General features: G+C 38.1%; 1 protein-coding gene across 2 annotated transcripts in view; it reads left to right on the forward strand.

Moving 5' to 3' along the window:
* Positions 1-26118, forward strand: part of ADAMTS2 (ADAM metallopeptidase with thrombospondin type 1 motif 2) — a 305104-nt gene that overhangs the window by 15696 nt on the left and 263290 nt on the right. The gene's annotated exons all lie outside the window — the stretch shown is intronic.

The raw sequence follows: 26118 nt of genomic DNA on the forward strand, positions 1-26118 counted from the left end.
AAAATTTGTTGTTTGATTTAATTCAGCATTACTGCAGATTCTAAAATGATTTAAAATCAGGCACTTCTTTATGTTAAAATAATTTAATAGACTATGTAATTACTATGCTTGATCACGGTCATAATTTTTACTTCAGTGCTGATTTGTATGTTGGTATTCCAAAGATGTGCAATTAGATTTATTACAGGAAACCTGCTTTTCAAATTCATATTACCAGGTTATTTCAGGGTGTCAAACTTTTGCTTTAGTCCCTGTTTGTCAATGAAATATTAAGCATGTTTACTCAGAGGTTAATCTCATTGAATCAATAATCCTTACCCTCTTGCAAGAGTAGTTAGGGTTGCATTTTAGAACCAGAGATCTCAGCATTTGTGTTGTGTGGTTACTATTAGCAATGCAAGTGGGAAGGAAGCATGCCAACACTGAAATAAAGTAACAAGATAAGTTTCACAACTACATTCTGGTCTTTCATGTGAAAATAGCTTTCACAATTAGGGCTTCCTCTGTGTCTAACCAATCTAAACTGCTGAAATGGTCAAGATAGAAGTCATGTGGTAGGACAGAAACAGAACCATTTCTTCCCATGCTCCAAAGTGTTATGTTTAAATGGCAAAGGTCTCAAACAGCTAAGATTGTTCAATTGAAGAGCAAGGGCAAAGCTATTGGATACAGTGTTAGTTTCTCACCTTTCAATATTGGAGTTCACCATCCTGGGGCATTTACCAGAAATAGGTGCCATCATTGGAATCTCCAGGATATGCTAACTCTCCCCTTGGCACCAATGGAGAAGGTGAAGCTGATGCTGAAGGTGCTTCCACAGTTCTTCTCTCTGCCAAAGTAGCGGGAGACTTTCTGGTAACTATGAATGAGAAATTATGCTTACGGTGATTCATATTGATTAGAAGTGATGGCAGGTATTTCTCCTCCTTCCTTATCAAGCATGATGTTCAATTTGTAAAAAAATATCATTTTATTGTCTCAGGTTGTGGACAAATTGCTAACAAAAGTGGTTTTTGTGTGTGGGACTACTGAACGTTTGCTTCTATTTTTAAAGCACAATTGGGTTTGTGCTTTAATTTCAATTTTAGACTCTATTGTAAGATTAGTTCTCACATCAATAAAGACTCAAATGACTACTGGATAGGCAACCAGCTGTAGTCTTCCTCAGTTTCATTGAGAAGAGCCTCTTCCTCTTCAGTGCACATAGGGTTATGAGAAAAAGATTCAGAAAGTCAAATGTACATGAAGACCGTTCTTCCATTGTTATTCCTTTCACATTAATAAATCTTGCTAAGGAGAACTTGGTGAGAATAGTGCTCAGGAAAAAAAACACATTTTCAGTTCAGGCAGCTAAGTGCCAGCAAACTAATGTGGATTTTCTTCTTGTGACAACATGTTTATATATTGCTTGACACATGGTACTACAGTATGCTTTGATTTATGATGTTTAACTATTTTCCCTGCAACTAACATGAAAAGGATGAAGAGGAGATCCTTCTTATACTAGCAGTAAGCAGTGAATGTTTAGGGAATGTGCCTCAGGCCTGACATTAACTTGGCAACTCAGCATCCACAGCCAGAGGGATCAGTGTCCAGACTGGCTAGAATTCTAGGAATTGGAGTTGTCCCAAAGGTGCTTTTTCAAGAGGCAACTGGATTTTCTGTTTTTTTCTTTGAAGATGTTTCACTTCTCATCCAAGAAGCTTCTTCAGCTCTGAGAATCTGAAAATCAAAGCTGAAGAAGCTTCTTGGATGAGAAAGGAAACATTTTCAAAGAAAAACCAGAAAGTCCAGTCGCCTCTTGAAAAAGCACCTATGGGAGAACCATGATCTGGATGACTGAGAATCTCCATAGACATTTAGGGATTGTAGTTCTATTCCATGTAGAGGCCACTAGATTCTAAAAGGTAGAACTGCATGTTTGCTGAAGGGAATGGTTGATGTAGCATCACTGTAGCTATGGTAAACAAGATTGCCACATAGTTTTATCAAGGTATTGGGAATAAAACCTAGAAGGGCTTGCTCTTTCACAAAATCTCAACTTTTATTTTATTTTTATGATCTAACAGATCCCTAAAACATATTTGAAGAAAACTAAAGGTTTGGCTGCTTTCCCAGATTCTAGTTTGCTTAAAAATGCCAGTAACAGTAGTGCTGTTTCAACTTCTCAAAGAAGAGAAATGAGTGAATTTTTTCAACACACATTGTGCCAATTTAATGACAATCAATGCTTGCAGCCACTCATTAATCTTTAGGAGGAATCTGGGGTGTGGTTCCTCTTGCTTTAAGCTTGTATGTCCAGCTTCCTAACAAAGCCATGTTCATATGTGATGCATTTGAGTGGATCTTCGTCTTAGGGAGACATAATACAGAAATTGAGTAATCAAGAAAAAAGGAAGGAACAACTTTAAGTTGTTTCTGAATGTTATGAGAAATGTCAATGATATTTTAGTGAGGTCACTGGCGAACGGAATTTGAAATATGCCCGTCCCACTGGTGAATTTGGTCATTGTATACAATGTTTTGGGGGGACAGGTCTGCTTGCCATCTTGGAGTGATGATGTCCATTCACAACAGTAGATAGAGACTGACATACCTGAGTCAGCCATTGCAATACGATGATGTAGAAAGCGGTATTTGGGTGATGATATCGTTATTTACTTGTCATTGTTTTGGTGTCATTGAGGGGTTCTGTAGACCAGTGGCCCCTTTAAGTTATGTGGACTTCAGTTCTCAGAATTCCTCAGCCCGCCATGCTGGCTGGTGAATTCTGGGAACTGAAGTCCGCAGAGCTTAAAGGAGTCAAGATTGAAACACTGTGTTGTAGATTGAAAACTGAGCTGAATTCAAGCTGACAAGAAAACTCCTAAGATATTAAATAATTTCCCCTTTCAGTCATAGTTCAGTGACAACATGTTGCCATGCTTGGATGGGGATTTAATTAAGACTTTTGGAAATGGTCTCAGTTTGTATATGGTTGAGTTATTTCCCAAAAGTGAATAGAAATCTTCTAGTAAAGAAGAAGCTGGAGTTCCTCTGAAATGGAAATAATCTTTTGTTGCCTTAACTTGCAGTTCTTGTTGATTTTCAACTTTGCTCCCCTGGGCTGAATCAAGCCAGATTGTAGCCATATTAGTAAACTGTTACCATTTGCTGGTTATACTGTTTTCATTTTAATTTGATAGAAAGTCTTTATGGACCATTTTATTAATTTTGTCTTCATTTGTGTAGCTAGCACATACCAATTTTAAGACTTCAAACTAAGCTGTTAAAATTTGCATCTGCTTGATGTTTCCCTTATTTAGCAATGCATCTTTCATGACATTTATTCATGAAAATAAAAAAAAGAGATGACTTTCCTTTTTAGGGTTGCTGGTTGCATGAAAAAACAACACTGATTTTCTTGATGTTTTAGTTAGTACAAAGAATCTAAGATGAGCATGGAAACATTGTTTTGAAAATGCATGTCATTGCTTTGTAAAATGCTATAGGTTATTTGAAGGTGGGGGTCAAATCCTTGGTTTATGACTCGCAGAATGCTAATAAATTGAATTTATGGCTAAAGGAGGAAGTGGGCCTTTAGGATTCTGGAAAAAAAAATCCTAAATTATTTTGTCTGCATTCATATGTGAGTAGAATAACTAGGAATTATTAAATATTTATTTCTTGATTATGTCTCTTGGAGTGCTTTGGTATACAGAGAGTTTTTGCTATTGGATATTTCAAACATCTAAGAAAATAAAATACAGAGAAGAATATAAAATATAGAGAAGGTGATTTAAGAGCTATGATGGCACAGTGGCATTCTAACCAGTCTCCCATCCTTCCTAGATGGGTAAAATGAGGACCCAGATTGTTGTGGGCGATATGCTGACTCTGGAAACTGCTTAGAGAAGGCTGTAAAGCACTGTGAAGTCATATATAAGTCTAAGTGTTATTGCTATTGTACAGCAGCTTCAGAGGACCTTGGTGGAAGTGATTTTTCATACATTCCTGGATTGGCAGGTCCTGCTCATAGTCACTCATGCCCAACAGACTATTGAAATGTGCTGTACATGGGACTGCCCATGAAGAGTATAGAGAAGTTTGTATGTAGCAATGTAGCAGAATGTAGCAGTGTGGGCAATCATGGGTGCTCCTACAACAGTGCATTTATATCTCTGCTTTGCAAGCTGCATTGGTTGGCATTTTGTTTCTGGGTAAATTCAAGATGCTGTTTTTTGACCTATAAAGCCCTTGTGGCAAGTTGGTTGTGGCATGTTGGCTCTGGCAAGTTGTCCCATTCTGTGCTATGGATACCATCAGCTAGAGACCTATATTTGGTGAATCCCAGGAGATGTTCTTCTCAGCTGTGGTATGTGCCTTGTGAAACGATCTTCTCCCACAAATTAAGATTACCTCCATTCCTTTTGATATTCCCATTGACCCTTAAGACCTGGTTATGTCATCAGGATTGGGGCTCCTAAGGAATAAGAGAACTGTTTGGAGGGCTATTTTGATTCCAGGGTTTGTTTTTATAATACTTTTATTTTTATAACTGTGGTATTTATATGTGGTTTTACCCATTTGTGGTGCACTGTCTAGATGGGATGAATGACTGACTATATAAATTTGATAAATAAATGTTATAAGCTACTGTTAGATAAATCGTAACTTAATGCACTATGTGAATTCAATAATATTTTAGCCTGATGCTGACAGCCTGATTAAGGTGATGTGTATGCTACTTATAATCAGCTGAGATTTGGATGTGGCCCAGGTTTAATTTTCTTAAAGCACATGTTTAAGAAGTATGACAGTGATGGTATATGAGAGAGAGAGAGAGAAGTGGGGGAGGGAGGGGAGAGAAAGTGAGAGAGAGCAAGAGAGAGCAAGAGAGCACAATGTTCTCAGAAGCCAATAAGCTTGCCACATGGGATTTCAATTATATTGCATTAATCTGCTTTAATATCATCCTGTATGAATACACGTTCAGGATATTAGGTTAATGGTCCCAATATTCTGATCGATCAGATATTCTGAAATTGTTACCTGCCAGCATCTTGTTTACATAAACACACAATAATAATTAGAGTAGCAATTTAGTTAAGATTCTGGCTGGAACATTTTATTCATTGTATAAAAAAACAAGTCAACCGCATCTTGTTATTTCTGTCAAGTCGTAAGTTTTTTGTGAGTATGATCTGAACATAACATATTCCCACCGGCTTTTCATCTGAGAATGGGATGGAATAATTTCCTACATCAAACAGGTGGACACCATCTGGACAGGCTGTTCTTATGCAATCACACTGGATATCTTGACATTATGCAGCCTTTGGATAAAACAGTAGGTATTTTCTACTTCGATGTCCTTCTCTTGTGTTATATGACTATGGTATCACACATTGACCTCTAAGCTATACAGGAAGTACTTGTCTATAAAATGTTCTGACAATTATCACTCCTTTAAGGCCTCTCTTTATATAGCCTACTCATTATCAAATTAGATTCAAGGTCTCCCTAATTCAAATACTTCTAAAGATAAATATTTGTCCTTGGTCAGAATTACCTCAGTAGATAAACAAAATATTGGCTTCAATCTTCAAACAGTCCTGGATTAAACTTTGTTGCATTTGTTTTGCTTTATAGGTTGTATTTTTTGTCTGTCAAATGCATTTACTATATATACCACTTCACATGCTGGAGCATCTTCAAATAGTTAAAATAAATGATAAAACAATATAAATAGATTGTTTTATAAAAATAGAAAAACAATACGCAAATATCCAGTTTATGTATCTCTATCATGCATACATTTTTAAAAGGTAAGGCTATTGAAAAAAGAATTAGTATTCATACCAGGAAGGAAAGCCAGGGTGAATAAATTCTTTTTTAAACAGAGATCTAAAAGGTAGCATAGAAGCTGCCTCCCAAATTTCAGAGGAGAGAGAATTCTAGAGTTTTCAGAAAGCGTTTGGCAGTAGTATCTCTCCAGATGTTCTCTGTGACCGACTATGTGAAAATCTTCTGATAGGTATTCCTGTTCTTAGGTTGTTTAGGTTCTTAGTATTATACAGTAAGAAAACCCTGAATCTGCTTTAGCAGTTTGTTCACCAATGCAATTAGTTCATCAGAGGTATAAACATGTGTGCATGGGCCTAAGTATTCTGCAGCAGCTGGACCTGCATGGACCAAGTGCAGGAGTGGCAGAAGACAGAAGACACCATGGCAGAAGACTAAATGTGGAGACTAAACGGGAAGTTGTAATTAGGCTGTTCTTGTGTAAGAAAAGGTGTAGTTGAGATACCAACTGAAGCTGGCAATAGGTATTCCCAACCATGAAGATTATTTGGGTCTTCAGTGACAATAATGAGCTGGAAACAGTTTCAAACCATGGATAGTTCTTTTTAAGGAACTGCAATGCCACTTTGAATGGTGACGTTTCTAATTCCTGAACCTGGGATCTAATATCCATAACTGTATTATATATTGGGAACAAGACAAATTCTCAAGGATACAAGAAATTAGGACCTAAAGGTTTAGGCAACAGATGGTGTAGACTTGACTCTCAGCCATGCAAAGGAATGCCTAATCACTGGACTTTAGTGAGCAATGAACTATTTGTGAATGAGATCCTGCTTACCAATCACCTATTGTTTGCAGGTAAGCTTTAAACCAGGATTGAAGAATTCTTTTGGTTTCAGGTGCCTTTGTTTTTTTCCTCTTGCTATGTTTGACTCTTAAGTTTGTAGGTCATCATTTATTCTAAATTGGTGCAGTTTTTACTAAAGCAGGACAAGACTAGACTTTTGGGACTACTGACAAGGTATAGAAGGAAGTGGTTCTCTCTAGCTCCTCTTGTCCCAACTTAATTGGGGCCTTAAAAACTAAACAAGACCCCATGTTGTGCTCAGAAATGGACTAAGAACCAGCACAACTGATTTAGTATCTTTGAGATATAGTCTGACTATCTACTCCGGTTTATACAGGTAGTTCTTGACTTACGGTCACAATTGAGAATTTATGTTGCTAAGTGAGAAATTTATGTTGCTAAGTGAGAAATTTGTTAAGTGAGTTTTGCCCCATTTTATGACTTGTCTTGACACATTTGTTAAGTGAATCACTGCAGTTGTTAAATTAGTATCACGATAGTGAAGTGAAATTGGCTTCCCCATTGACATTGGTTATCAGAAGGTTGCAAAAGATGATCACATGTCCCTGGGACAGCGGTGGTATTCAGCAGGTTCTGACCAGTTCTGGAGAACCGGTAGCGGAAATTTTGAATAGTTCGGAGAACCGGCAAATATCACCTCTGACTGGAGATTTTACAGTATCTTTCCCCTGCCACGGCCACCAAGCCACACCCACAGAACTGGTAGTAAAAAATTTTGAATCCCACCACTGCCCTGGAACATTGCAACCATCATGAACCAGCTGTCAAGCATCCGAATGTAAATGACATGACCATAGGAATGCTGCAATAGTCATAAGTATGAAAAATGGTCATAAGTCACTTTTTTTTAGTGCCATTGTAACTTTGAACGGTCACTAAAAAAACTGCTTTAAGTTGAAGAATACCTGTAATCTTTCCTACTGTATTAAATCATCACTTATAAATGGCCTTGAAAGGCAGTCCTGCATGTAGCATGTTAAAGTACAGCAGCCCAGATAAGAATGCTGACACTGAACACCCTTAAGTAGTTGTGATCCCAACATGCTATATTTTAGAAGAGAAAGTGTGGAAATTACTTTCAAGAAAAGGCATATAGGATTGGATTTTCCGACCATTCCTGCTACGTAGTTGGCAGATCAATCCAGCTAGCAGGAAAAAAGAAAACTTTAAAGTACTGCCAGTGCCATGAAACCTCATGTTTGCATTTACAGCTATTCAGATGTAAGCCGGCTGTCAGCGTGTGCTCCCTTCAAGATCCAAGAAAGAAATACTCAGACTCCATGGGTTAGAGCAAAGTTATCCTTTTACTGGAAATCAAAGTGGAAGCTACAGATTTAATTCCGAATCTGAGGAATTGGCACGCAGATCACATATACAAAGGAATGGAATTGTTCCCACCCCCCAAAGTCCAAATGACTCTTCCAATTAAAAGTTCTGAATATGATCATGTGGGCATCTTCAGGTGGTGATGAGGCCTCTGTCCGTTGACCTTGACATATTTTGATAAAACTTCGCAGCTGCGCAAAAGAGGATAGAAGCTAGTGAAGAAATGGAAAATTAAAAACAAGAATTCATACACCCCCTCCCCTTGCTACCCACAGCAAAGGAATGCAAAACACCTCCAGCTCTCTTCCCCTCCAAGTCCCCCCTCCCCCCGTTGCAAATGACAGCCGAAAGAAATAGCATAGCATAGCAGCAGAGAAGATGTAGTAGATAGGATGCAGAAGATATCTTGAGGCTGACACCGGCCAAATGTCCGGAAGTTTCCATCTATCCATTTTGACAACCCACCTTTTGTCTTAATTTGACTATACGTTGTGAAGAAGGATACAACTTGCGAATCTTTAGATGTTGCATGCTGCAGTGGTTTACAGTTGTTCCTCAGGGGCCATTTTCCATATCAACTTGTTTAAATCAACACATATTTCAAATTAGATCCTGGCTATGAGATCATTCTCTATATAAGCCAAATGTACTTTGGAGCATTTCCTTGTAAAAATTGGAGGCGTTTTATGTTACCAGACTATTGGTAGCAGTTATCCAGTTTCTTGCACAGAGACGGAGGTAGCTAAGATGATCCTCCAGGTGAAGAGGAAAGAAAACCAGGTATTCCTCTTATTGTCCTCCAAGTCTTCCTCTTTCCTTTTGATAGTAGTGCCACCACTTGTCTTCTGCCCATTCCAGTACCCTCCCCCTGAGCTGCAAATATGGTACTACCTTGCACTGCAACAACTGGAACATCTATTTCAGTGAGGTACTTTGGGGCAGCTGACTACAATGGCAAGCCATTGCCAAGAAATGTGTACCTTAGGTGCAATATGCATACTATACTGGGTAGTGGGTTGACAGCAGTTTGTAAAGCTTGTCATAGAATCCAATCAACTATCAGTTGGAAAGGATGTGACATGTCATCTAATCCAACCTCCTGCTTAGTGTAGGAATCCAGTTAATCACCTCTGACAGGTGACCCTTCAGCCCTTATTCGAAAACCTTCATTGAAAGGGAGTCCATTACTATTATATTGCTTATTAGGTTTAATAATAAAAACTCCATCTTTTACTATCCTAGCAGTAGGCACACGTTCTTCCTTCCAGTAGTATTTTAGCTCTCTTCCCCACTCCCCTATTGCACATCCTGCTGTCCTATTTTGAGATTTAAACAATTCACTCTTGGATGAATAAGTTTACAACTTTGTTTTTACTGACTACGCCTTCTGCATTTTTATTTAAAAACAATCCACTTTGGCTAAGAAGCTGACAGTTCAGGAAAATTTAGTATAACAAGGGTATATTCAAAATTCCCTTTGCTCTTCTCATCAGGAAGCATGGATTATTCACAACAGTGCTTGTGTTTCTGAAAAGTTTGAAGTAAAATTTGGCAGCTTCTGTCCGGTGAACTCTTGCCAGTGATGTTGCTTCCCTTCTTGTTATCATCTTCTTGAACCTCTTTTTTATATCACTTTGTGAAGATGTCTTCTAGGCCTGTGACCTAGGCTATGTAGAATAGTAGATAATATGGATTTAGAATGGGATCCTTTCAAATATTTATTTATATATCATTAACTCTCAGTCTAACATACCTCACAAGATTGTTAGCAGCAGAAAATGATGTAATTTCACAATGCTTTCATGCACAACTTATAAAGAAGGGTAGTTTTGAAAGTAATTCTAGATTATTTTATCTTGTTCACTGACCCTTTTATGAATAAGATTTATTGAATTAGTCCTTTTGAAGGAACCAAAGCAGAACTTAGTTGTGTTGTAGCTAGGATCCATTACAACAAGAAAAAAACTTTCCAAATTGTCCACATCCTTAATAATTAAGTAGTGACAGATGGAAAGAATACATACAGAAATCAAATTCACAGATAAATGAAATTAAATTTCATTTCAACGAAATTATGGGGAAAATTTCTGAGAACCTTGTTATCTGCTATAGGAATTTTTATGTTGAATGGCTTTTTTAAAAAAAATCCTGTTTCATTTAATGATCTAAGACTGAATGTTTATGAAGTTGAAAATAAACAGGCCAAAAGTTTAAATAATGTTCTTTCTATGAAGACTTTAAAGTTGACTTAAATGTAAACAGAGACCTATCTGAAGAATATTATTTGAGAAAGAAAATCTTGCTTATTACATAAATTATAGGAGACTTTTCAATGTACAAAAGTAAACAAGGATTCACAAATGTTTGGCTCCATGGTTTTAAGGAATCCTTCCTTAATTAGATGCTCTTAAGACGTCTTGTTTAGTTTTGATAATTCTGAGCCTCCAATGCCAAAATTATAATTCCTTCCAATATAATCAGCTGCTGTCATTTGAAAAATCAGCACGTTTTATAAGAGAATGGGAGTTTGAGGCAATTAGGAGCGGGTTAAAATGGTCTTCCCCAATCAAATGCTCTTCAGATGTGTTACATGTTATTTGGGAATTATGGTAGAGTTCAGCACGTCCTAAAGGCACCAATTTGCTGAGGCCTATTAGTGTGGTGTGTTGAGTGCATATCCTGCATAATATAAATAACAATGTTACATTTTAAAATTGTTTTGTTTGCTGGTATAAAAATAAGATCTATTGTAGTGTGAGGATGGATATTTGTGAAAAGCAGTAAAACCGGCTACGTATAAGAGTGTTCTTCCACTCACACTACATGGAAATGAGAGTTGGGTACAGCTGGAAAAATGTGAAAGAAAGTATCTATGGAGATTCTCAGTGATCCAGGTCATGGTTGTCCCAAAGGTGCTTCCCCCCGCCCCAAGAGGCAACTGGACTTTCTGTTTTTTTCTTTGAAGAAGTTTGAAGCTTCTTCAGCTCTGACTGGATGGTGGGGAATGGAAGGATTTATACTCTTTGTAGACAGCTGGACATTTGCATTCTTTTAGCGAGTTGTTAAGGTCCCCTTAACAACTTGCTAAAGGTGATGACATTAAGGTCACCTTAACAACACCACAAAGGGACGCAGTGGCTCAGTGGCTAAGACGCTGAGCTTGTTGATCAGTTCGGTGGTTTGAATCCCTAACGCTGCGTAATGGAGTGAATTCCCATTACTTGTCCCAGCTTCTGCCAACCTAGCAGTTCGAAAACATGTAAAAAATGCAAGTAAAAAATTAGGGACCCCTTTGGTGGAAAGGTAACAGCATTCTGTGCTCTTTTGGCAATTAGTCATGCCAGCCACATGACCACAGAGACGTCTTTGGACAGCGCTGGCTCTTTGGCTTTGTAATGGAGATGAGCGCTGCCCCCTAGAGCTGGAAACGACTAGCACGTATGTATGAGGGGAACCTTTACCTTTAAGGTCATCTGATGACACAGATAAATCTCTAGGTGAGAATGTAATGTGTGTGATAAAACAAAAAAATAGAATCAGGAATACCGAAGGAATATGGCTTGAGTACAGGTAGTCTTCAACTTACAAAAGTTTATTTAGTGACCGTTCAAAATTATTATGGCACTGAAAAAAGGGTCTTATAACTATTTTTCACACTTGTGGTCACATGATCAAAATTCAGATGCTTGGCAATTGACTCATATTTATGATGGTTTCAGGGTCCTGTGGTCATATGATCACCTTTTGCTTTTTTGACAATCAAAGTTAATGGGGAAGCCAGATTCACCTAACTACTGTATACTAACTTAACAATTGCACTGATTCACTTAATAGCTGTGGCAAGAAAGGTCATAAAATGGGACAAAACTCAACATATGTTTCACTTAGCAGCAGAAATTTTGGGCTCAATTGTAGTCATAAGTTGAGGATTACCTGTACTCATGAGAGAGATAAATATGAAAGAAGGACATTGAGGTGGATTGGTCCCACAGCAAGAATGAATGAGGACTGAATTACAAAACGAAACACATACAAAAGAAGAGGGGCAAGAGGAAGACAAAGACTGAGAAAGTCTTGGTTAGATGGAGTTGATGACTGATCCTTAAAAAGAGAGAAATGAAAATTTACAGCAACGTATAAAGTGATGAAAGGATGCGTTGCAAGATATGGAAAAAGAAATAGTGTTGAAGTAAACTAGGTTTATTTAGTTTTCTTTTTTAAAATCTTTTACCTCCTGTCTTTAAATGATTTTGCTCATTACTTCCTAAACCAATCAGCAGACAAAAGCCTCTGCCATCCGCTCCAGGTAGCCAAGAAGGGGTTCATGTTTGAGCACATGGATTAAGGCCTGTGATGCTCTCATTCGGCAGAGCTGCTGCTGCTGTTTGAATCAGTGAGTGGGTTTCAAGTTGGCTGGATTTTGTGAGAGAAGTACCCACATGGCGAGCTCTGGCTCCGAGATCAGAGCAGCTGCTGCCAGTTTTATCCCTCCCAAAGGGCATGATTTGTCTGAGCTGCTTTTTGTCCCCTCATCCTCTGAACACGTCTATTCAGACAAAGCAGACTACAATAAAGCAGCAAGTGGGCCTTGCAGTGGAAAAGAACAAGGTATCCTCAAAGGACCCATAACATAGTAGTTTTTTCCTTATTCTTTAAAGGAGTCGGTTTGATCTGGTCTGCAATTCTGTCACAGGAACTTTGGCGATAAGGGGTTTTGAAAAACTATCAGGAGAAAACCAAAAGTATGCCTGTGACAAAATGACATGCCCTTTTAAGATCTCTACCATGTTAACTACTGCCTTATGTCAAAGTACTTTAGCGGTTGCCCCATGATGTAAGAATGCTAGGGTTAGTGTCTATATTCATTTTTTAAAAAGATATAATTATTCTCTATCAGAGGGGTTGAATTTTTTTCCAAGTCAAGGGCCAATTTTGTCAGAAAACTAGTACCAGTGAGGGCTCAGGTAGGAGGAGAGCCAAATGTAATTTAATTTGATTATTTATTTATTCAATTTGTATGGCCATCCATCTCACCTAAGTGTCCCTGGGTGGCTCACAACAATTAAAAATAAAGTCCAATAAAAACCAATTTACAAAAATGTAAATTGTCAGTAACTGCTTAGAAGACAAAAGTAACCATGGTGAATAGCCAAAGTCCACCTTTGCATCAAGCCCTTGTTGGAGCTCCTCACCGTTGCTGGTCCCCAAGCATGTGGCAGAGCCATATCTTCAAAGCTTTCATGAAGGCTGACAGGATCAGGGCCAGAGGAGGTATTCAGCAGGTTCTGACCAGTTCTGGAGAACTGGTAGTGGAAATTTTGAGTAGTTCAAAGAACCAGCAAATACCACCTCTGACTGGAGATTTTACAGTATCCTTCCCCTGCCACACCCACCAAGCCACGCCCACAGAACCGGTAGTAAAAAAATTTGAATCCCACCACTGGTGAGAAGGTAACAGTATTCCATGTGCCTTGGCTACATGACCATGGAAATGTCTTTGGACAACACTGGTTCCTTTGACTAAAAATCGGAGATAAGCACTGCTCCCTAGAGTTGGACATGACTGGACCTGGAAAACCTTTATCTTTACACAATTTATGAGAGTTTATCCTGTCTTACCTTCCATCTCTATTACTGCTTCAGTTTAGCTTCAGAAAGAACTCAGTTGTTGGTCTGAGAGATAATAGCTGATTCAATAGTATACTGTGATCTTCACAAGTGAGAGAACCAATATAGCCTTGGCCCTAGCTTAATTCTCTAACCATTGCACCTGCTAGTGCCATTTGGTTCTCATTTCAACGGATCTTGTAAGACCAGAGATGGTATTCAGCAGGTTCTGACCAGTTCTGGAGAACCGATAGCGGAAATTTTGAGTAGTTTGGAGAACCAGTAAATACCACCTCTGACTGGAGATTTTACAGTATCCTTCCCCTGCCATGCCCGCCAAGCCATGCCCACAGAACTGGTAGTAAAAAAATTTGAATCCTACCACTGTGTAAGACCTACCCTGAGTAGATATAAGGAAGGTAAAAGGCTATGTAACCAGACTGGCAGGCAGTGCTTGACTTGACACAACATTATTTTTGCACAGAAAGCCAAAAATAGCATTCTTTCCTAGTTAACTTCAGCAAATTAAACAGGCTTCTCCCCCACGTGCTGTGCTTTCATACCAGAAAAGTCCCCCCCCGCCCAGCATCCAATGTGTGGGTAGGTATAGATTCAAACATTTCTTCTATAACACATTTGTTTTTGATTAAATACTAATCTGGGTAAGAGTTATCAACCATTAACCAGCAGGCTTTACATGGAACTGCTGACGGAGGATATCACCTCTCTGTGGGCAAGAGATCATATGTCAGGCTTCCTTCAGCATCTAAATGGCCAACAATGCTCTCACCACTGCTGTTAAGTAGGACACAGCTTTGGAGGAATCGGAGTCAATTTAAACCTGAACAGAATAGCTGAAGATAGGCTTGTTGAGCATATGCTTGTAACAAGTGAGTTAGTGTGACAGAATAGAATGGATTTTTTTCAGCACTAGAAGTGTAATCTTGAATTTATTTTCTCTCCCCCCCCATCCTAATACAGGTGAATGTAAAAAGGGTAGTTGTTAACAACCGGTTCTGTGGGCGTGGCTTAGTTGGTGGGCATGGCTTGGTGGTCATCTTATTGGCTGGGCATGGCCAACTCAATATCACTCACATCGAGGCACACATCTCCTTGCCTGGCCTGTCATGACTTTGCGGATGCTGCAACAGTTATAAGTGTGAAAAATGGTCATAAGTCACTTTTTTCAGTGCCATTGTAACTTTGAATGGTCATTCCACAAAGGAGGGGAAACCCCCCCCCCAGCAAAACTCCTGAGACAGGAAGTCTAGCCCTGCAGTTTCTGTAAGCAACACCAGAATGTTTCCTTCCTGCCTTCCTTACAGGATTAGGCCTGTAATTTCTTCTAACAACCTGTTCTCCGAACTGCTTAGAATGTTAACAACCGGTTCTAGCAAATAGGTGCGAATTGGTAGAATCCCACCCCTGGTTGTTAGGTCCTATCTGAATGTTTATTCAGGTTTTTTTTGTGTGGGGGGTGTTGTTCTCTTATCCCCTCCACCCATCATAGATGTATTTTGCATGAAATTTGATGATTACTACTTTGAAAATGCAGGCTGATATCTTTTCAAATAATTTTTATGGAACAAATACTTATCTCATTATGGAAACTTCTAATTTGGGGTTAAATAGATATCTATTTAAAAATAGATATCTATTTTTGAAATGCATATTCACTTTAAAACTAGATATTTAGCTAGAATGGAACAAAGTCAAGTTTTTGCAAAACATGGAGCAATATAGCAATAATCAGTTTTAGGGGATACTCCACAACATTCGTTTGGAAGCATCCATTTAATGTAGTATTTTATTTGCAAAAGCATGAAGCATATTACACTACAGTATCAGATTTACAAATTGTAAGAATGGATATGTACTGAGGCAAATTAATTGTAAATCATCTGTGTGTGTGTGTGTGTGTGTGTGTGTGATGTAAATAGAGAAACATCAGTAGACAACCTGGCACCCATTAGATGTTTTGTCTACAACTTCCATAACCTTTTGTCATTGTTTTATACTGGTGGATGATGGGAATATCCCAAACATCTGGAGGACAACAGTTTACCTATCCTGGACCAAGTTAGTTATGACTTATTGATTCAGGTAAGTCTATATTCTATTCTAGTTGTCTCTAAAATAATGTCATCCAAAAGTTTTGATGACAAAGCCTGGGAATTCAGAAGCAGTAGTTTCCACTCATCTGGGTATGAGAATGGGGAAAATTGGGTTACCTGAATATGAATAATTTATAGTTTTTGAGATGCTTTGTGTACCATCAGTATTATGTAGCCAGCTTTGGAAGAATGGTGTCTTGCATGCTAAAAAGGATCAGAAAATAAAATGTCTTAAAGATACAGAATCTTCTCTGATTGAAATTACACTATACTTGATGCAGCAAATATTTGCAGTACATGCCAACTATGTAGTTAGATAAAATGACTAACCCTGAAATGTATACAGGGGCAAATCATTGCTTGGGAGCTAGTGATGGCTTGAAGAATGCTGTTCTTTTCCTCAATGGCAAGTTTCTTTTAAGAACTAATTAATTAATTTCTGAAACTCAACAATAAAATTTGTTTTTGTATATTGTTTTCCCAGCATTTCCTTTTTAAGGCTAGTATTAATTTATTTTAGTTTCTTTTTTTAAAATGTCATTTTCACAAGATGGGCTAGACCAGGGCTGTCAAACTTACATCGTCACGGTAGCATCATGTGACGTATCAGGAGTTTTTTTCCCCTTCACTAAATCGGGCATGGACATGGCCAGCACATGACACATCTGGCCTGCGTGCTGAGAATTTGACAGCTCTGGGCTATAGCAATACTATGCAGTGCAGAGGTGGTGTTCAGCAGGTTCTGACCAGTTATGGAGAACCAGTAGCAGAAATTTTGAGTTGTTCGGAGAACTGGCAAATACCACCTCTGACTGGAGATTTTACTCCAGTATCCTTCCCTGCCACGTCCACCAAGCCATGCCCACAGAACCAGTAGTAAAAAAAATTGAATCCCACCACTGATGCAGTGGTCTAGAGAATCTTATTTTGGGGTGTTTGGTCCGGCCTAGTCTGGCTGGCTGGATGCTGAACTATCTCAGGCAAATGAATTGCAAATAATGCAATTCATGCAACTGAGTGATTTAACTGAGAACAGAAATTTGCTTATTGAAAGACAATCTGCTGCCTAGCAGAGTTCTCAAAAATTCTCTGATCCCTAATGGACTACAAAACAGAAGTAGTCCAACTCCAGTGTAAACAGTATATTCCTAAATTATATGTTTTGCACCTGAGTTAATATTTGGTGGGATTTTATAAGGATGATCTGTTTTTGCTCACACTTCATGGGTTATAACAAAATTTGTGAGACCAGATAATATATTTCTGTAACATTGTTATGTTAAATATTTTTTAAATTATACTTTGCCCTCATTTCTGTTCTTATATGTTTTCTGTCTACTTGGAAAAATTAAGTCAAATTAATTCATAGGGAAAAATTCGGGTAAGATCAAAGCTAGATGCTATCAGGAAAAATAATCTCCTGAATTGGTTAAACAAAAAAAAAAAAAAAAAAATCAAAACAGCCTAAATTCTTGCTATTGCAGGTAGCTCCATGGCTTTTGAAAAGTTAAAGACATAATTCCCATCATCCACTGTCATAGGTGATCAAGTTTTGTGATGCTAGGTGTTGAAATCCAATCATTGAAAGGAAATTAGATTGGAAAAAGAGGATTTAGATCAGTTAATCCTTCCAAGTTTCATAGTAACTTCAATAATTTACAAACTAAAACCAAATATATAGCAAATATGAGCAGGGGAATTGTTATTTATATTATATTGGAAAGATTTCAATGGAGGCTCTATTCACAGCTCATAAGATGAATACAATTGGAATCCTTAACTTGCTCACCTTTGAACAATCTTCTAAATAGACCTATGTAGGGAAGGATTCTAAAAGAAGCATATAGGCATTTGGCTGAACAGAATAGTATAATAGCCTTGGTTGCATAACTGAAATCTTTCCACTGCAAATGAAACAAAATGATGCATAACCTTTATTGTGAGAGTTCTTACTGAGATTTTACACCCTTCATGCCCCACAAGACGTAGGATGGGAGAGACTCAAAGGCAAACATTTTCTGCAAGAATTCCCTCTTTCTGGAATCCCCACTGGAAACAGATTCTATTAGAATTTTCAAGAGCTTTCGGATTGATGGAGTGAGGAATAATAATGTATTCAGAATGTAGGATTCCACTATCAGTACAAATGTGATTAACTGCTTGTTGTAATGGATGAATAAGATTATTCGGAGAGATTATAGATTATGGCATGGATACTATTTTGGGCATTTTTGATATTATTTTAATTCTGTTTTATACTGCTGAAATTTTTAATGCAAACCATTTAGAATCAGAAGGATTGAAGAAGTACAGAAGCACTTGAAATAAAGTACAGTATAAAGTACATGAAATAAAGTACAAATAAAGCAGTACAGAAGCAGTACTTGAAATAAAGGGAAGAAAAAGAAATGGAGAAAACTACAGGTGAAACTCGAAAAATTAGAATATTGTGCAAAAGTTCATTTATTTCAGTAATGCACCTTAAAAGGTGAAACTAATATATGAGATAGACTCATTACATGCAAAGCAAGATAGTTCAAGCCATGATTTGTCATAATTGAGATGATTATGGCTTACAGCTCATGAAAACCCCAAATCCACAATCTCAGAAAATTAGAATATTGCATGCAATCAATAAAACAAGGATTGAACATAGAACAATATTGGACCTCTGAAAAGTATAAGCATGCATATGTACTCAGTACTTGGTTTGGGTCTCTTTTGCAGCAATTACTGCCTCAATGCGGCGTGGCATGGAAGCTATCAGCCTATGGCACTGCTGAGGTGTTATGGAAATCTCATAGATACTCATAGAAATTAAACCTCTGCATCTCCATCTATATTATGGTATTTGGCATCATCTGTCAACAGTGCCACATTGTTGTTTAACTGAACAAATTGTCCAATCTCTTAAAAAAAAAGGAATCAGTGGGCACAAATCAGGCATCGGTAGTGACAATATTGAGAAATTGTTGATGTTCTCTAGGATATTCCAATGCTGAACTCCTCGAAACAAAGAAATCAGGAGTAACAGCCAAGCTAGAATTGAACACTTTCAGGGTTAGATATATTGGTAAGTTAAAGTTCTCTATGGAGGACCACAGCTGAAGGGCCAATCAACACTAATACAAAAGAGCTTCAAGGAGTGTTTGTCACTTGTGCATCCCTCTGCAAAGGTGTACCCAGATAATGAATCTGTCCAATGCAGCTCTCCAGCTGTTACTGAACCACAAGCCCCATCACTGACAGGTGGGAGTTAGATGTGAATCTATGCATCTCATTTATCACAGACCCTCTCAAAGCAACAATAGCCAGCCAATACTTCCTTCTAAAAATGTATTACTTAGTAAGAAGCATTAACCCATCAAGAAGTATTACTGAGCTGGAAATACTAATTTAAAATTGTGTTTGGATGCTGTTCAATTGTACAGGGCAATGTTATTTGTAGCTGCTCCTCATTAACAGAAGGTGACCTTGCAATTCTGTCTTGGTAGTGGGGGGAAATGATTGTGTTCAATGTTCAAGGATCTTATTGAACATCTTGTTATATATCTGTCTGCTTCATTCTAGTGTTGCCCCTTCCAGGCAAGGGGCCAGACCACATCCCCATTTCTATAAATCTCAAATTAACTAAGCATGAAAACGAACTCCAACATCCTTTTATTGCCTGTTGCCTATAGTTGTTAGCTTTTTGTTTGGCAGAATAAGCCAAAAACTTATCTTTTTGAGATCATCCTCTGTCAGATAGATGCTGCCATATTGATAAATATAGATCTAGAGGTAATACACTCCATAATTTTCCCTCCATATTATCAGAAGAATGATAGTATTAGTCTACAGTAAAGACAACTAAGTCTGGGTCCAACTTGCAGTGATTCCTCAAATTCCCCTGATTTTCTATAGCCATTCCAGTTACTGTCTAAAAATGTAAGGTAGATGAAGACCTTAACTGTAATGCTGGAATCCCTGAGCATGTCTTGCCACATTAAAAAAACCTTGGACTCCTAATGTATCCAGTATACCTAGCTTCCTTAAAATAACATTTTAAGGGCTCCTTCCTTTATCATTAGCTGAAAATAATTATTTCATTGAAAAAGAACATGCTGTGGTTTCTGTAGAACAGGGACAAGCAAAGAATTTGAGTAATCAAAATATGGTGTTTGCATGAGTGCTTAGATCACAACATATTTGATGTTATTCCTAGCCATGTATACTAGACTAAAGTGCAGCAGAATTCATCTGTTCCTAACATATGGCAGGACCTTCAAGGCTATTGAGCATAAGTCTCCTCTAGCCTGATGTATTTGTGGCTGTAACTTCCAGAATGGTCTCTAGTCATACTGAATGGGAATTCTGAGAGTGTGCCAACAAATTGGGAAGACTCCAAACTCGAAAGGGCATACCTTTACCTAGTAATCTACGTTAACAATTTAGTTATATATTTGCACGGTTTGTTCTTCTTGGACTGAGCTGCTGCCATTTGAACAAGGATTGGTGGACATCTCTTTGTGGCGATGAAGGGATATCTGCAAAGAGGCAGATGCATCCTCTTAAGAGAACGTAGACCGAACAATAAGAACTTTTACAATAAAAGTAGCACTAACCTATTGGTTTCTTAATCTGTTCTATTTTAAAGCTGACAATATTCTTATATACATTATAAATATTCTGATAAACAAGTGGCTACTGCTTGCCAAATTTGGTAAGCTCTGTTCAAAAAGGTGATGGTAACAATTTAAATAAATTGGGTACATTGAAATGTGGCTTGAGGGAGAAGGAAAAGGTATTATCAGACAAATGTTCTAATAATTATGCATAAAGTCAGTGTTACTATCCTAACATTTATGCAATCTTGGACTTATTTTATGTTGGCAACTAAGTCACTGTGGATTTTGTTCTTGCCATTATTTCTTCTAATTAATTTGTTATTAATGATGATGCTGAAATCTGCTTACATTTGAATGAAATAAACCGCATGTATAAATGTTAGTTTCTTTTTCTTTTCATTGGGATCAAGATATCTTCTTCCAGGGGAGCTGTACTAAAGACATTTCATTTAAACAGATCTCTATGGAGTGATTTTCTATAGATATTAGACCAGGCACACTATTGTTGGGAAATTACTATGGGTAATTTTCAAATTAGTTTCACCCAACACCCTTCCAATCAAGTCCTAGATCCACTTCAAAGCAAGCACACTTGCCCTTCAGTTTAGTTATCAATAATACACCTTGATGTTTATTTTGCACTATACAACATGCAAGAATTTTCATTTTTTTATATATCTACCTATATAGAACCATGGGAAACAAGATTGTGGTTAATTCTTCCCCATGGAATATTTCCCCATGAGAAGGGCTTTAGTCCGGGGGTCACCAACCTTTTGGACCTCAAGGACCACCAAACTCATAATTTTAAATCCTGTGGACCAGTGATCCTGAGAAAATCCCAAAAAAGGTCTGCAGGAAAATTCCCCACCCCATTTTCCTACCAACTGATAATTCTTTACTTGGGATTGCAGGATACTGTCTCCAGCTCCATTCTTGGGGGGGCGGGAGAGAGAGAGACTTTTGGCTTCATGCAAGGAAAGCAGCAGAAGCAGCAGAAGTCTTTCTTTCTCTCCCCCAAACTCCGCCAGAAATGAGTCTTTGTGAGACTTGTCGCACCGGCACAGCCTCTTGGAGCAAGATGCCTTGCAGGGTCTCAAAAACTCATTTCTGGCAGAGTTTGGGGGAGAGAAGGAAAGACTTTTGCTGCTTTCCTTGCATGCAGCCAAAAGCAGAAGAAAGAAGCGGAAAGAAGCAGCCCGGTGGTCAGGCGAGGTGTGTGGGTTGAGTGGGGCAAGTTCTCTCCCTCCACCCTTTCCCACCTCCCCTCACTACTTCATGTTGTTCACAATGCAAGCAACGCAAGCCTTGTGTTCCCACGGTCCATGTGGTTGGCGCAGCCTTGTGTTCCCATGCAGCCTGGATTAATTGCTTTGGGGGGTGCTTTGGGGTGACATTTCTCTGCAGACCACCAAATTTTTCTCATGGACCACCAGTGGTCCCCAGCTCACTGGTTGGCGACCACTGCTTTAGTCTTTCCAATTTTAATCCTCTTCTGTATGTAATGGCCACAGAGTAGAGATAGAAAGTGGGACACCTGGTGATCTTTTCTCTTTTCTCCATCATTAAAGTTTAACAATTTGAAGAATGGGGCTGATGTAGCCAACAGATACAGATGCAACTCATAATGTAAATATTTTGTGAATAATAAAGCGTAAGCTCTGATCTCCATTGGGATTGAAAGAGCAAAGGAGAAGATAACAGTATATGGAGCCAAAGAAGCCCTACTTTGTTATCTATTCTCCTTCTGAGATAACAACAGCCAAACCTTAAACCATTAGAGCAATTCACATGCCTCTTGCTCTTCCTTGGCCAGTCTTTCTCAGCTCACGTTAGCACCTACAGTTTCCAGCTAAAGGGAAAATAGAAGTGGGTTTAATAGCACGAAAGCAAGCTTTTGGGTTTGGGTAATGTATCTTTCAGTTGTAGGCCAATGGGAGAGCACTCCTTGAATCATTTTTGCCCTTCTTTACCAGGAAGTTAAAAGATATAAAGGGTGAAGTGGGACAGTTGATCCCAGAAAGGAGAATTACTTGTTGAAGAAAAAATAAACATAGCCAATTATGCAAAGATCATAATATATTTTTCCTTTACAAAATAGAAAAATAAAAAAGCATTTAAGTGCCCATGCCAAGCTAGCCTACAGCAAGCCATAACTCCTATACAAATCCTTTTCCATGCGTAATTCCTATTAACCTAGTGAGGATTACTTTTGAGTAGACATGTATAGAATTGTACTATAATTTGACTATTGTTAATAATAATAATAAAGTACATCTTGGCTTAGACCACCTAAAAATATAGGTGCATACTGTGGTTAACTTCTTTTGAATTTGATACCTGTGCTTGCAGGATCTAACACCCTGAAAAATCCCATAATCAGTCATTCTTTTCTGTGCAACAAAAATTCAAAGAAAAGATCCAAGAAAAATGTTTTTAGTTGAATAGAAGAGAAAAACTGGCACAGCGCAATTGCTCTCTGCTCTTATGCACATTATATGGCAGGAAGTGAGGCTATTCAGATCCAACTGCCAAAAAGTACTGGATGCTGAATGCTAATTGAAATGTAGGTGATTGTTAGTCTTGAAGTTCCAATAGGCCCTGAGGGGACCCACAGTTTGAAACTGAAAAGGGGTTAGGGATTTTTAGCAAGGGAACAGTTCAAAACATACCTCCAAGAACTTATAAGAAAGAGGCAAAGGATTTGGAATGAATTTTACAGTTTCCAGACTGGAATGTTAATGAAAATCTGTGAGGACACTTCAAATTTGCAGTACATGCAAAGAGGCCTAAGATTATTTGTGACTGAGAAGACTTCTGCAAAGAAAAGTAGGGGAAAAGTCCAAAATTAAGAACAGAAGGACTCTTAACTGTCCAGAGGAAATATTTGGAAGATGTTATTTCTGCCAAAGGAAATATTTGGAAGATGTTATTTCTGCCAGAGGAGGTGTTGTCAAAAACTCACCAGAAAGATGTCCAAAGCTCTGTCTGTCATATTCACTGGACAGGTAGTCCTTCACTTACAACAAGTTCATGTAGTGATGGTTTGAAGTTAGAACTGCGTTGAAAAAAGTGACTTATAACCATTTTTCACACTTATGACTGTTGCAGCATCCCCATGGTCACATGATCAAACTTCAGATATTTGGCAATTGACTCATATTTAGGATGGTTGCAGTGTCCCAGGGTCATGTGATCACCTTTTGTGACCTTCTGACAACAGTCAGTGGGGAAGCCAGATTCGCTTAACAATTGTGTTAATAACTTAGCAATTGCAGTGAATCACTTAACAACTGTAGCAAGAAACATCATAAAATGGGGCAAAATTCACTTAACAAATGTCTCACTTAGCAACAGAAATGTTGGGCTCAATTGTGGTCATAAGTCAAGGACTACCTGCACTTAAACAATAAAATATGTGTCAGGGTAATGATGATTTAATAGCTGACTAGCTACTGTAATGTAATACTGTAACTCTGTAACAATGATGCAATGGTTGCAATGAGTCAGCAGGGTTATTTGACTGCTACAGCTTTAAGAGACTGTAATATAAGAGAGGCCCTGTGATGGCATATCTCTCTCTCCATGTATGCTTCCATGTTGTACTGATTACCGATTGCTGTTTGTTCAAGGCTTGTCTCAAAGTATTTGTATGTATATATGTTTTTGTAGAGATAAAACCACTATATGTAAATACAAACCTCTGTGTACTATATTTGCTCCTGGGTTGTCTCACCTAGTCACATTGTGCACTAAGAAGTCAGGGGGGGGGGGGGGGGGGGGGGGGGGGGCGTTTGCTCCGGGGGGGGTTTAGGAATATTTAATCAATATCTCCCCAACAGAGTACTAAGGATTCTCTATGATTATTATTATTATTTTTAGTTCCATTGATGCAAGTATATCCTAACTGTAATATCTATAAAATCAACCATCAATGCCGTGTCTTTTATCATTCTCTAGAGCAGGGGTGTCCAACAGCTGGCTGAGGAATTCTGGGAGTTGAAGTCCACAAGTCTTAAAGTTGGCAAGGTTGGACACCCCTGCTCTAGAACATGAGTCCCTAACCCCTGGTCCATGGACCAGAACTGGGCCACGGCATGCCAGAAACCGGGCTGCAAAAGCAAGCAAAGCCCCATCTGTGGGATGCAGGCAGCACATAAAATAATGCCCCCTCTCTGTTCTGCAGAAAACCGGTCCCTGGTGCCCAAAAAGTTGGGGGCCACTGCTCTAGAAGTCCCAGGGGTTCCACAGTTTATACGGATCTGTCCACCAGAACTGCAGTATGCTTGCCAGGCAAAGGGTTACTAGAGCTGTGTAACTTATCACGCTTATCACCTTATTCATACATAGAGTTATTTTTCCTTTCCTAAATTAACACAATTCTGCATAACATGGTGACACAGTCTCAATATAGTCTATATTACAATTTATGGTGTTAATAGTTTAATAGGAATTTCCCCCTGGTAATCTGAACTTGTAGATTGAGTTATAATGTAGGTTCTCCTTTTATAAGCATCTTGTGAATTTCATTTAAAATGAACTTTGACTGGAATATATATTTACTCAGCGTACTAAGCAGGGTACTAAGGGAGAGTGAATAATATTTTAGTATTATGGAATATTTCTGGAATTCAGCGGAATGTGAGCTGCCAAGGAAAACAGTAATGTTTTCTTAGACTATCAACATAATGAATAAAGGAGGCAATCTCTTCTCTTTTGGAAAATTCTCTATGTATCATATGAAGAATGTTTGCATTGTTATCCTTGATTTTTCCCCCTGATATTTCAATATCCCAGAGTCTGATATTCTTTTATATAGTACCTCATATTATCACTTATGAAAATAAGAGTAATTTTACTATCAATAGAATAGAAATTCCTCATCTTGTTATGTATGTTTGAATAGTTAAAGTGTATGAAAAGTAACGCGATAATGTTTGTTCTTTTTAAAATCTTTTGTTTTAATGATTGCTACCTTTCCAGGGTCAGGTGTGAGTGGGTTGCCATATAAATTGCAATAAACAAAAGTAAAATGATGACTCACAGGTATCACTTAATCTTAAAAATATCGAATTCACCAGTTTTGATGATATTCGAGAGAAACTAAGAGAATTGTACTTATCCCCCTCTCCATACAAGAGGGAACAGGAAAGCATTTTGAAAACATAGACTAAAGTAGACCCATGTTTTGAAAAGATTTTCTGGCCTGGATAGGAGACAGTGATCTTGCTTATGCTTGGACAGGAGAACCCCAGTTTTGAAAACACGAATCACTTCAAATCTATCAATGGTTTGGTGGTCAAGAGAGGACCAGCCACTGCCAACCTTTCCATCTGATTCACAAGGCAGGGTGAGCACTTTGGGCCATAAACCACTAAGGATTGTTTTTTTTTTAAAAAAAAACAAATGTTGATTTACCATAATACATACTTCAAGTATCCTCAGATTGTATTCATTCCAACTTCCAACAATGAAACAAAACAGGCTTAATTCTTCACAATTACTATCATCCTATACGAAAGTAGACCCACCTAAAATCTCATAATCAAGAATCATTGCTATAAATAGATATTCAGTCTCTACATTACTTAGGACTTATTCTACAGAGCCACATGTTTAGTCTATTTGAAAGGTTTCTTAAATGTTGCCAGGTACCAAGTTCATTTTTAATTCAGTATTTTTAAAAATGTGAATTCGATTTTAAAAATCCATAGAAGGCAGAGGGTGATTTTGGGCCGGTCTGTCTCAGCCCAACTCACCTCACAAAGTTGTTGTTGTGGGGAAAATAGGAAGAGAAAGAAACATGTTC

This window comes from Notechis scutatus, chromosome 2 (genome assembly GCF_049901735.1).
Source record: "Notechis scutatus isolate UNSWTSFEM ecotype Mainland chromosome 2, rNotScu1.2, whole genome shotgun sequence".
Taxonomy (NCBI): domain Eukaryota; kingdom Metazoa; phylum Chordata; class Lepidosauria; order Squamata; family Elapidae; genus Notechis; species Notechis scutatus.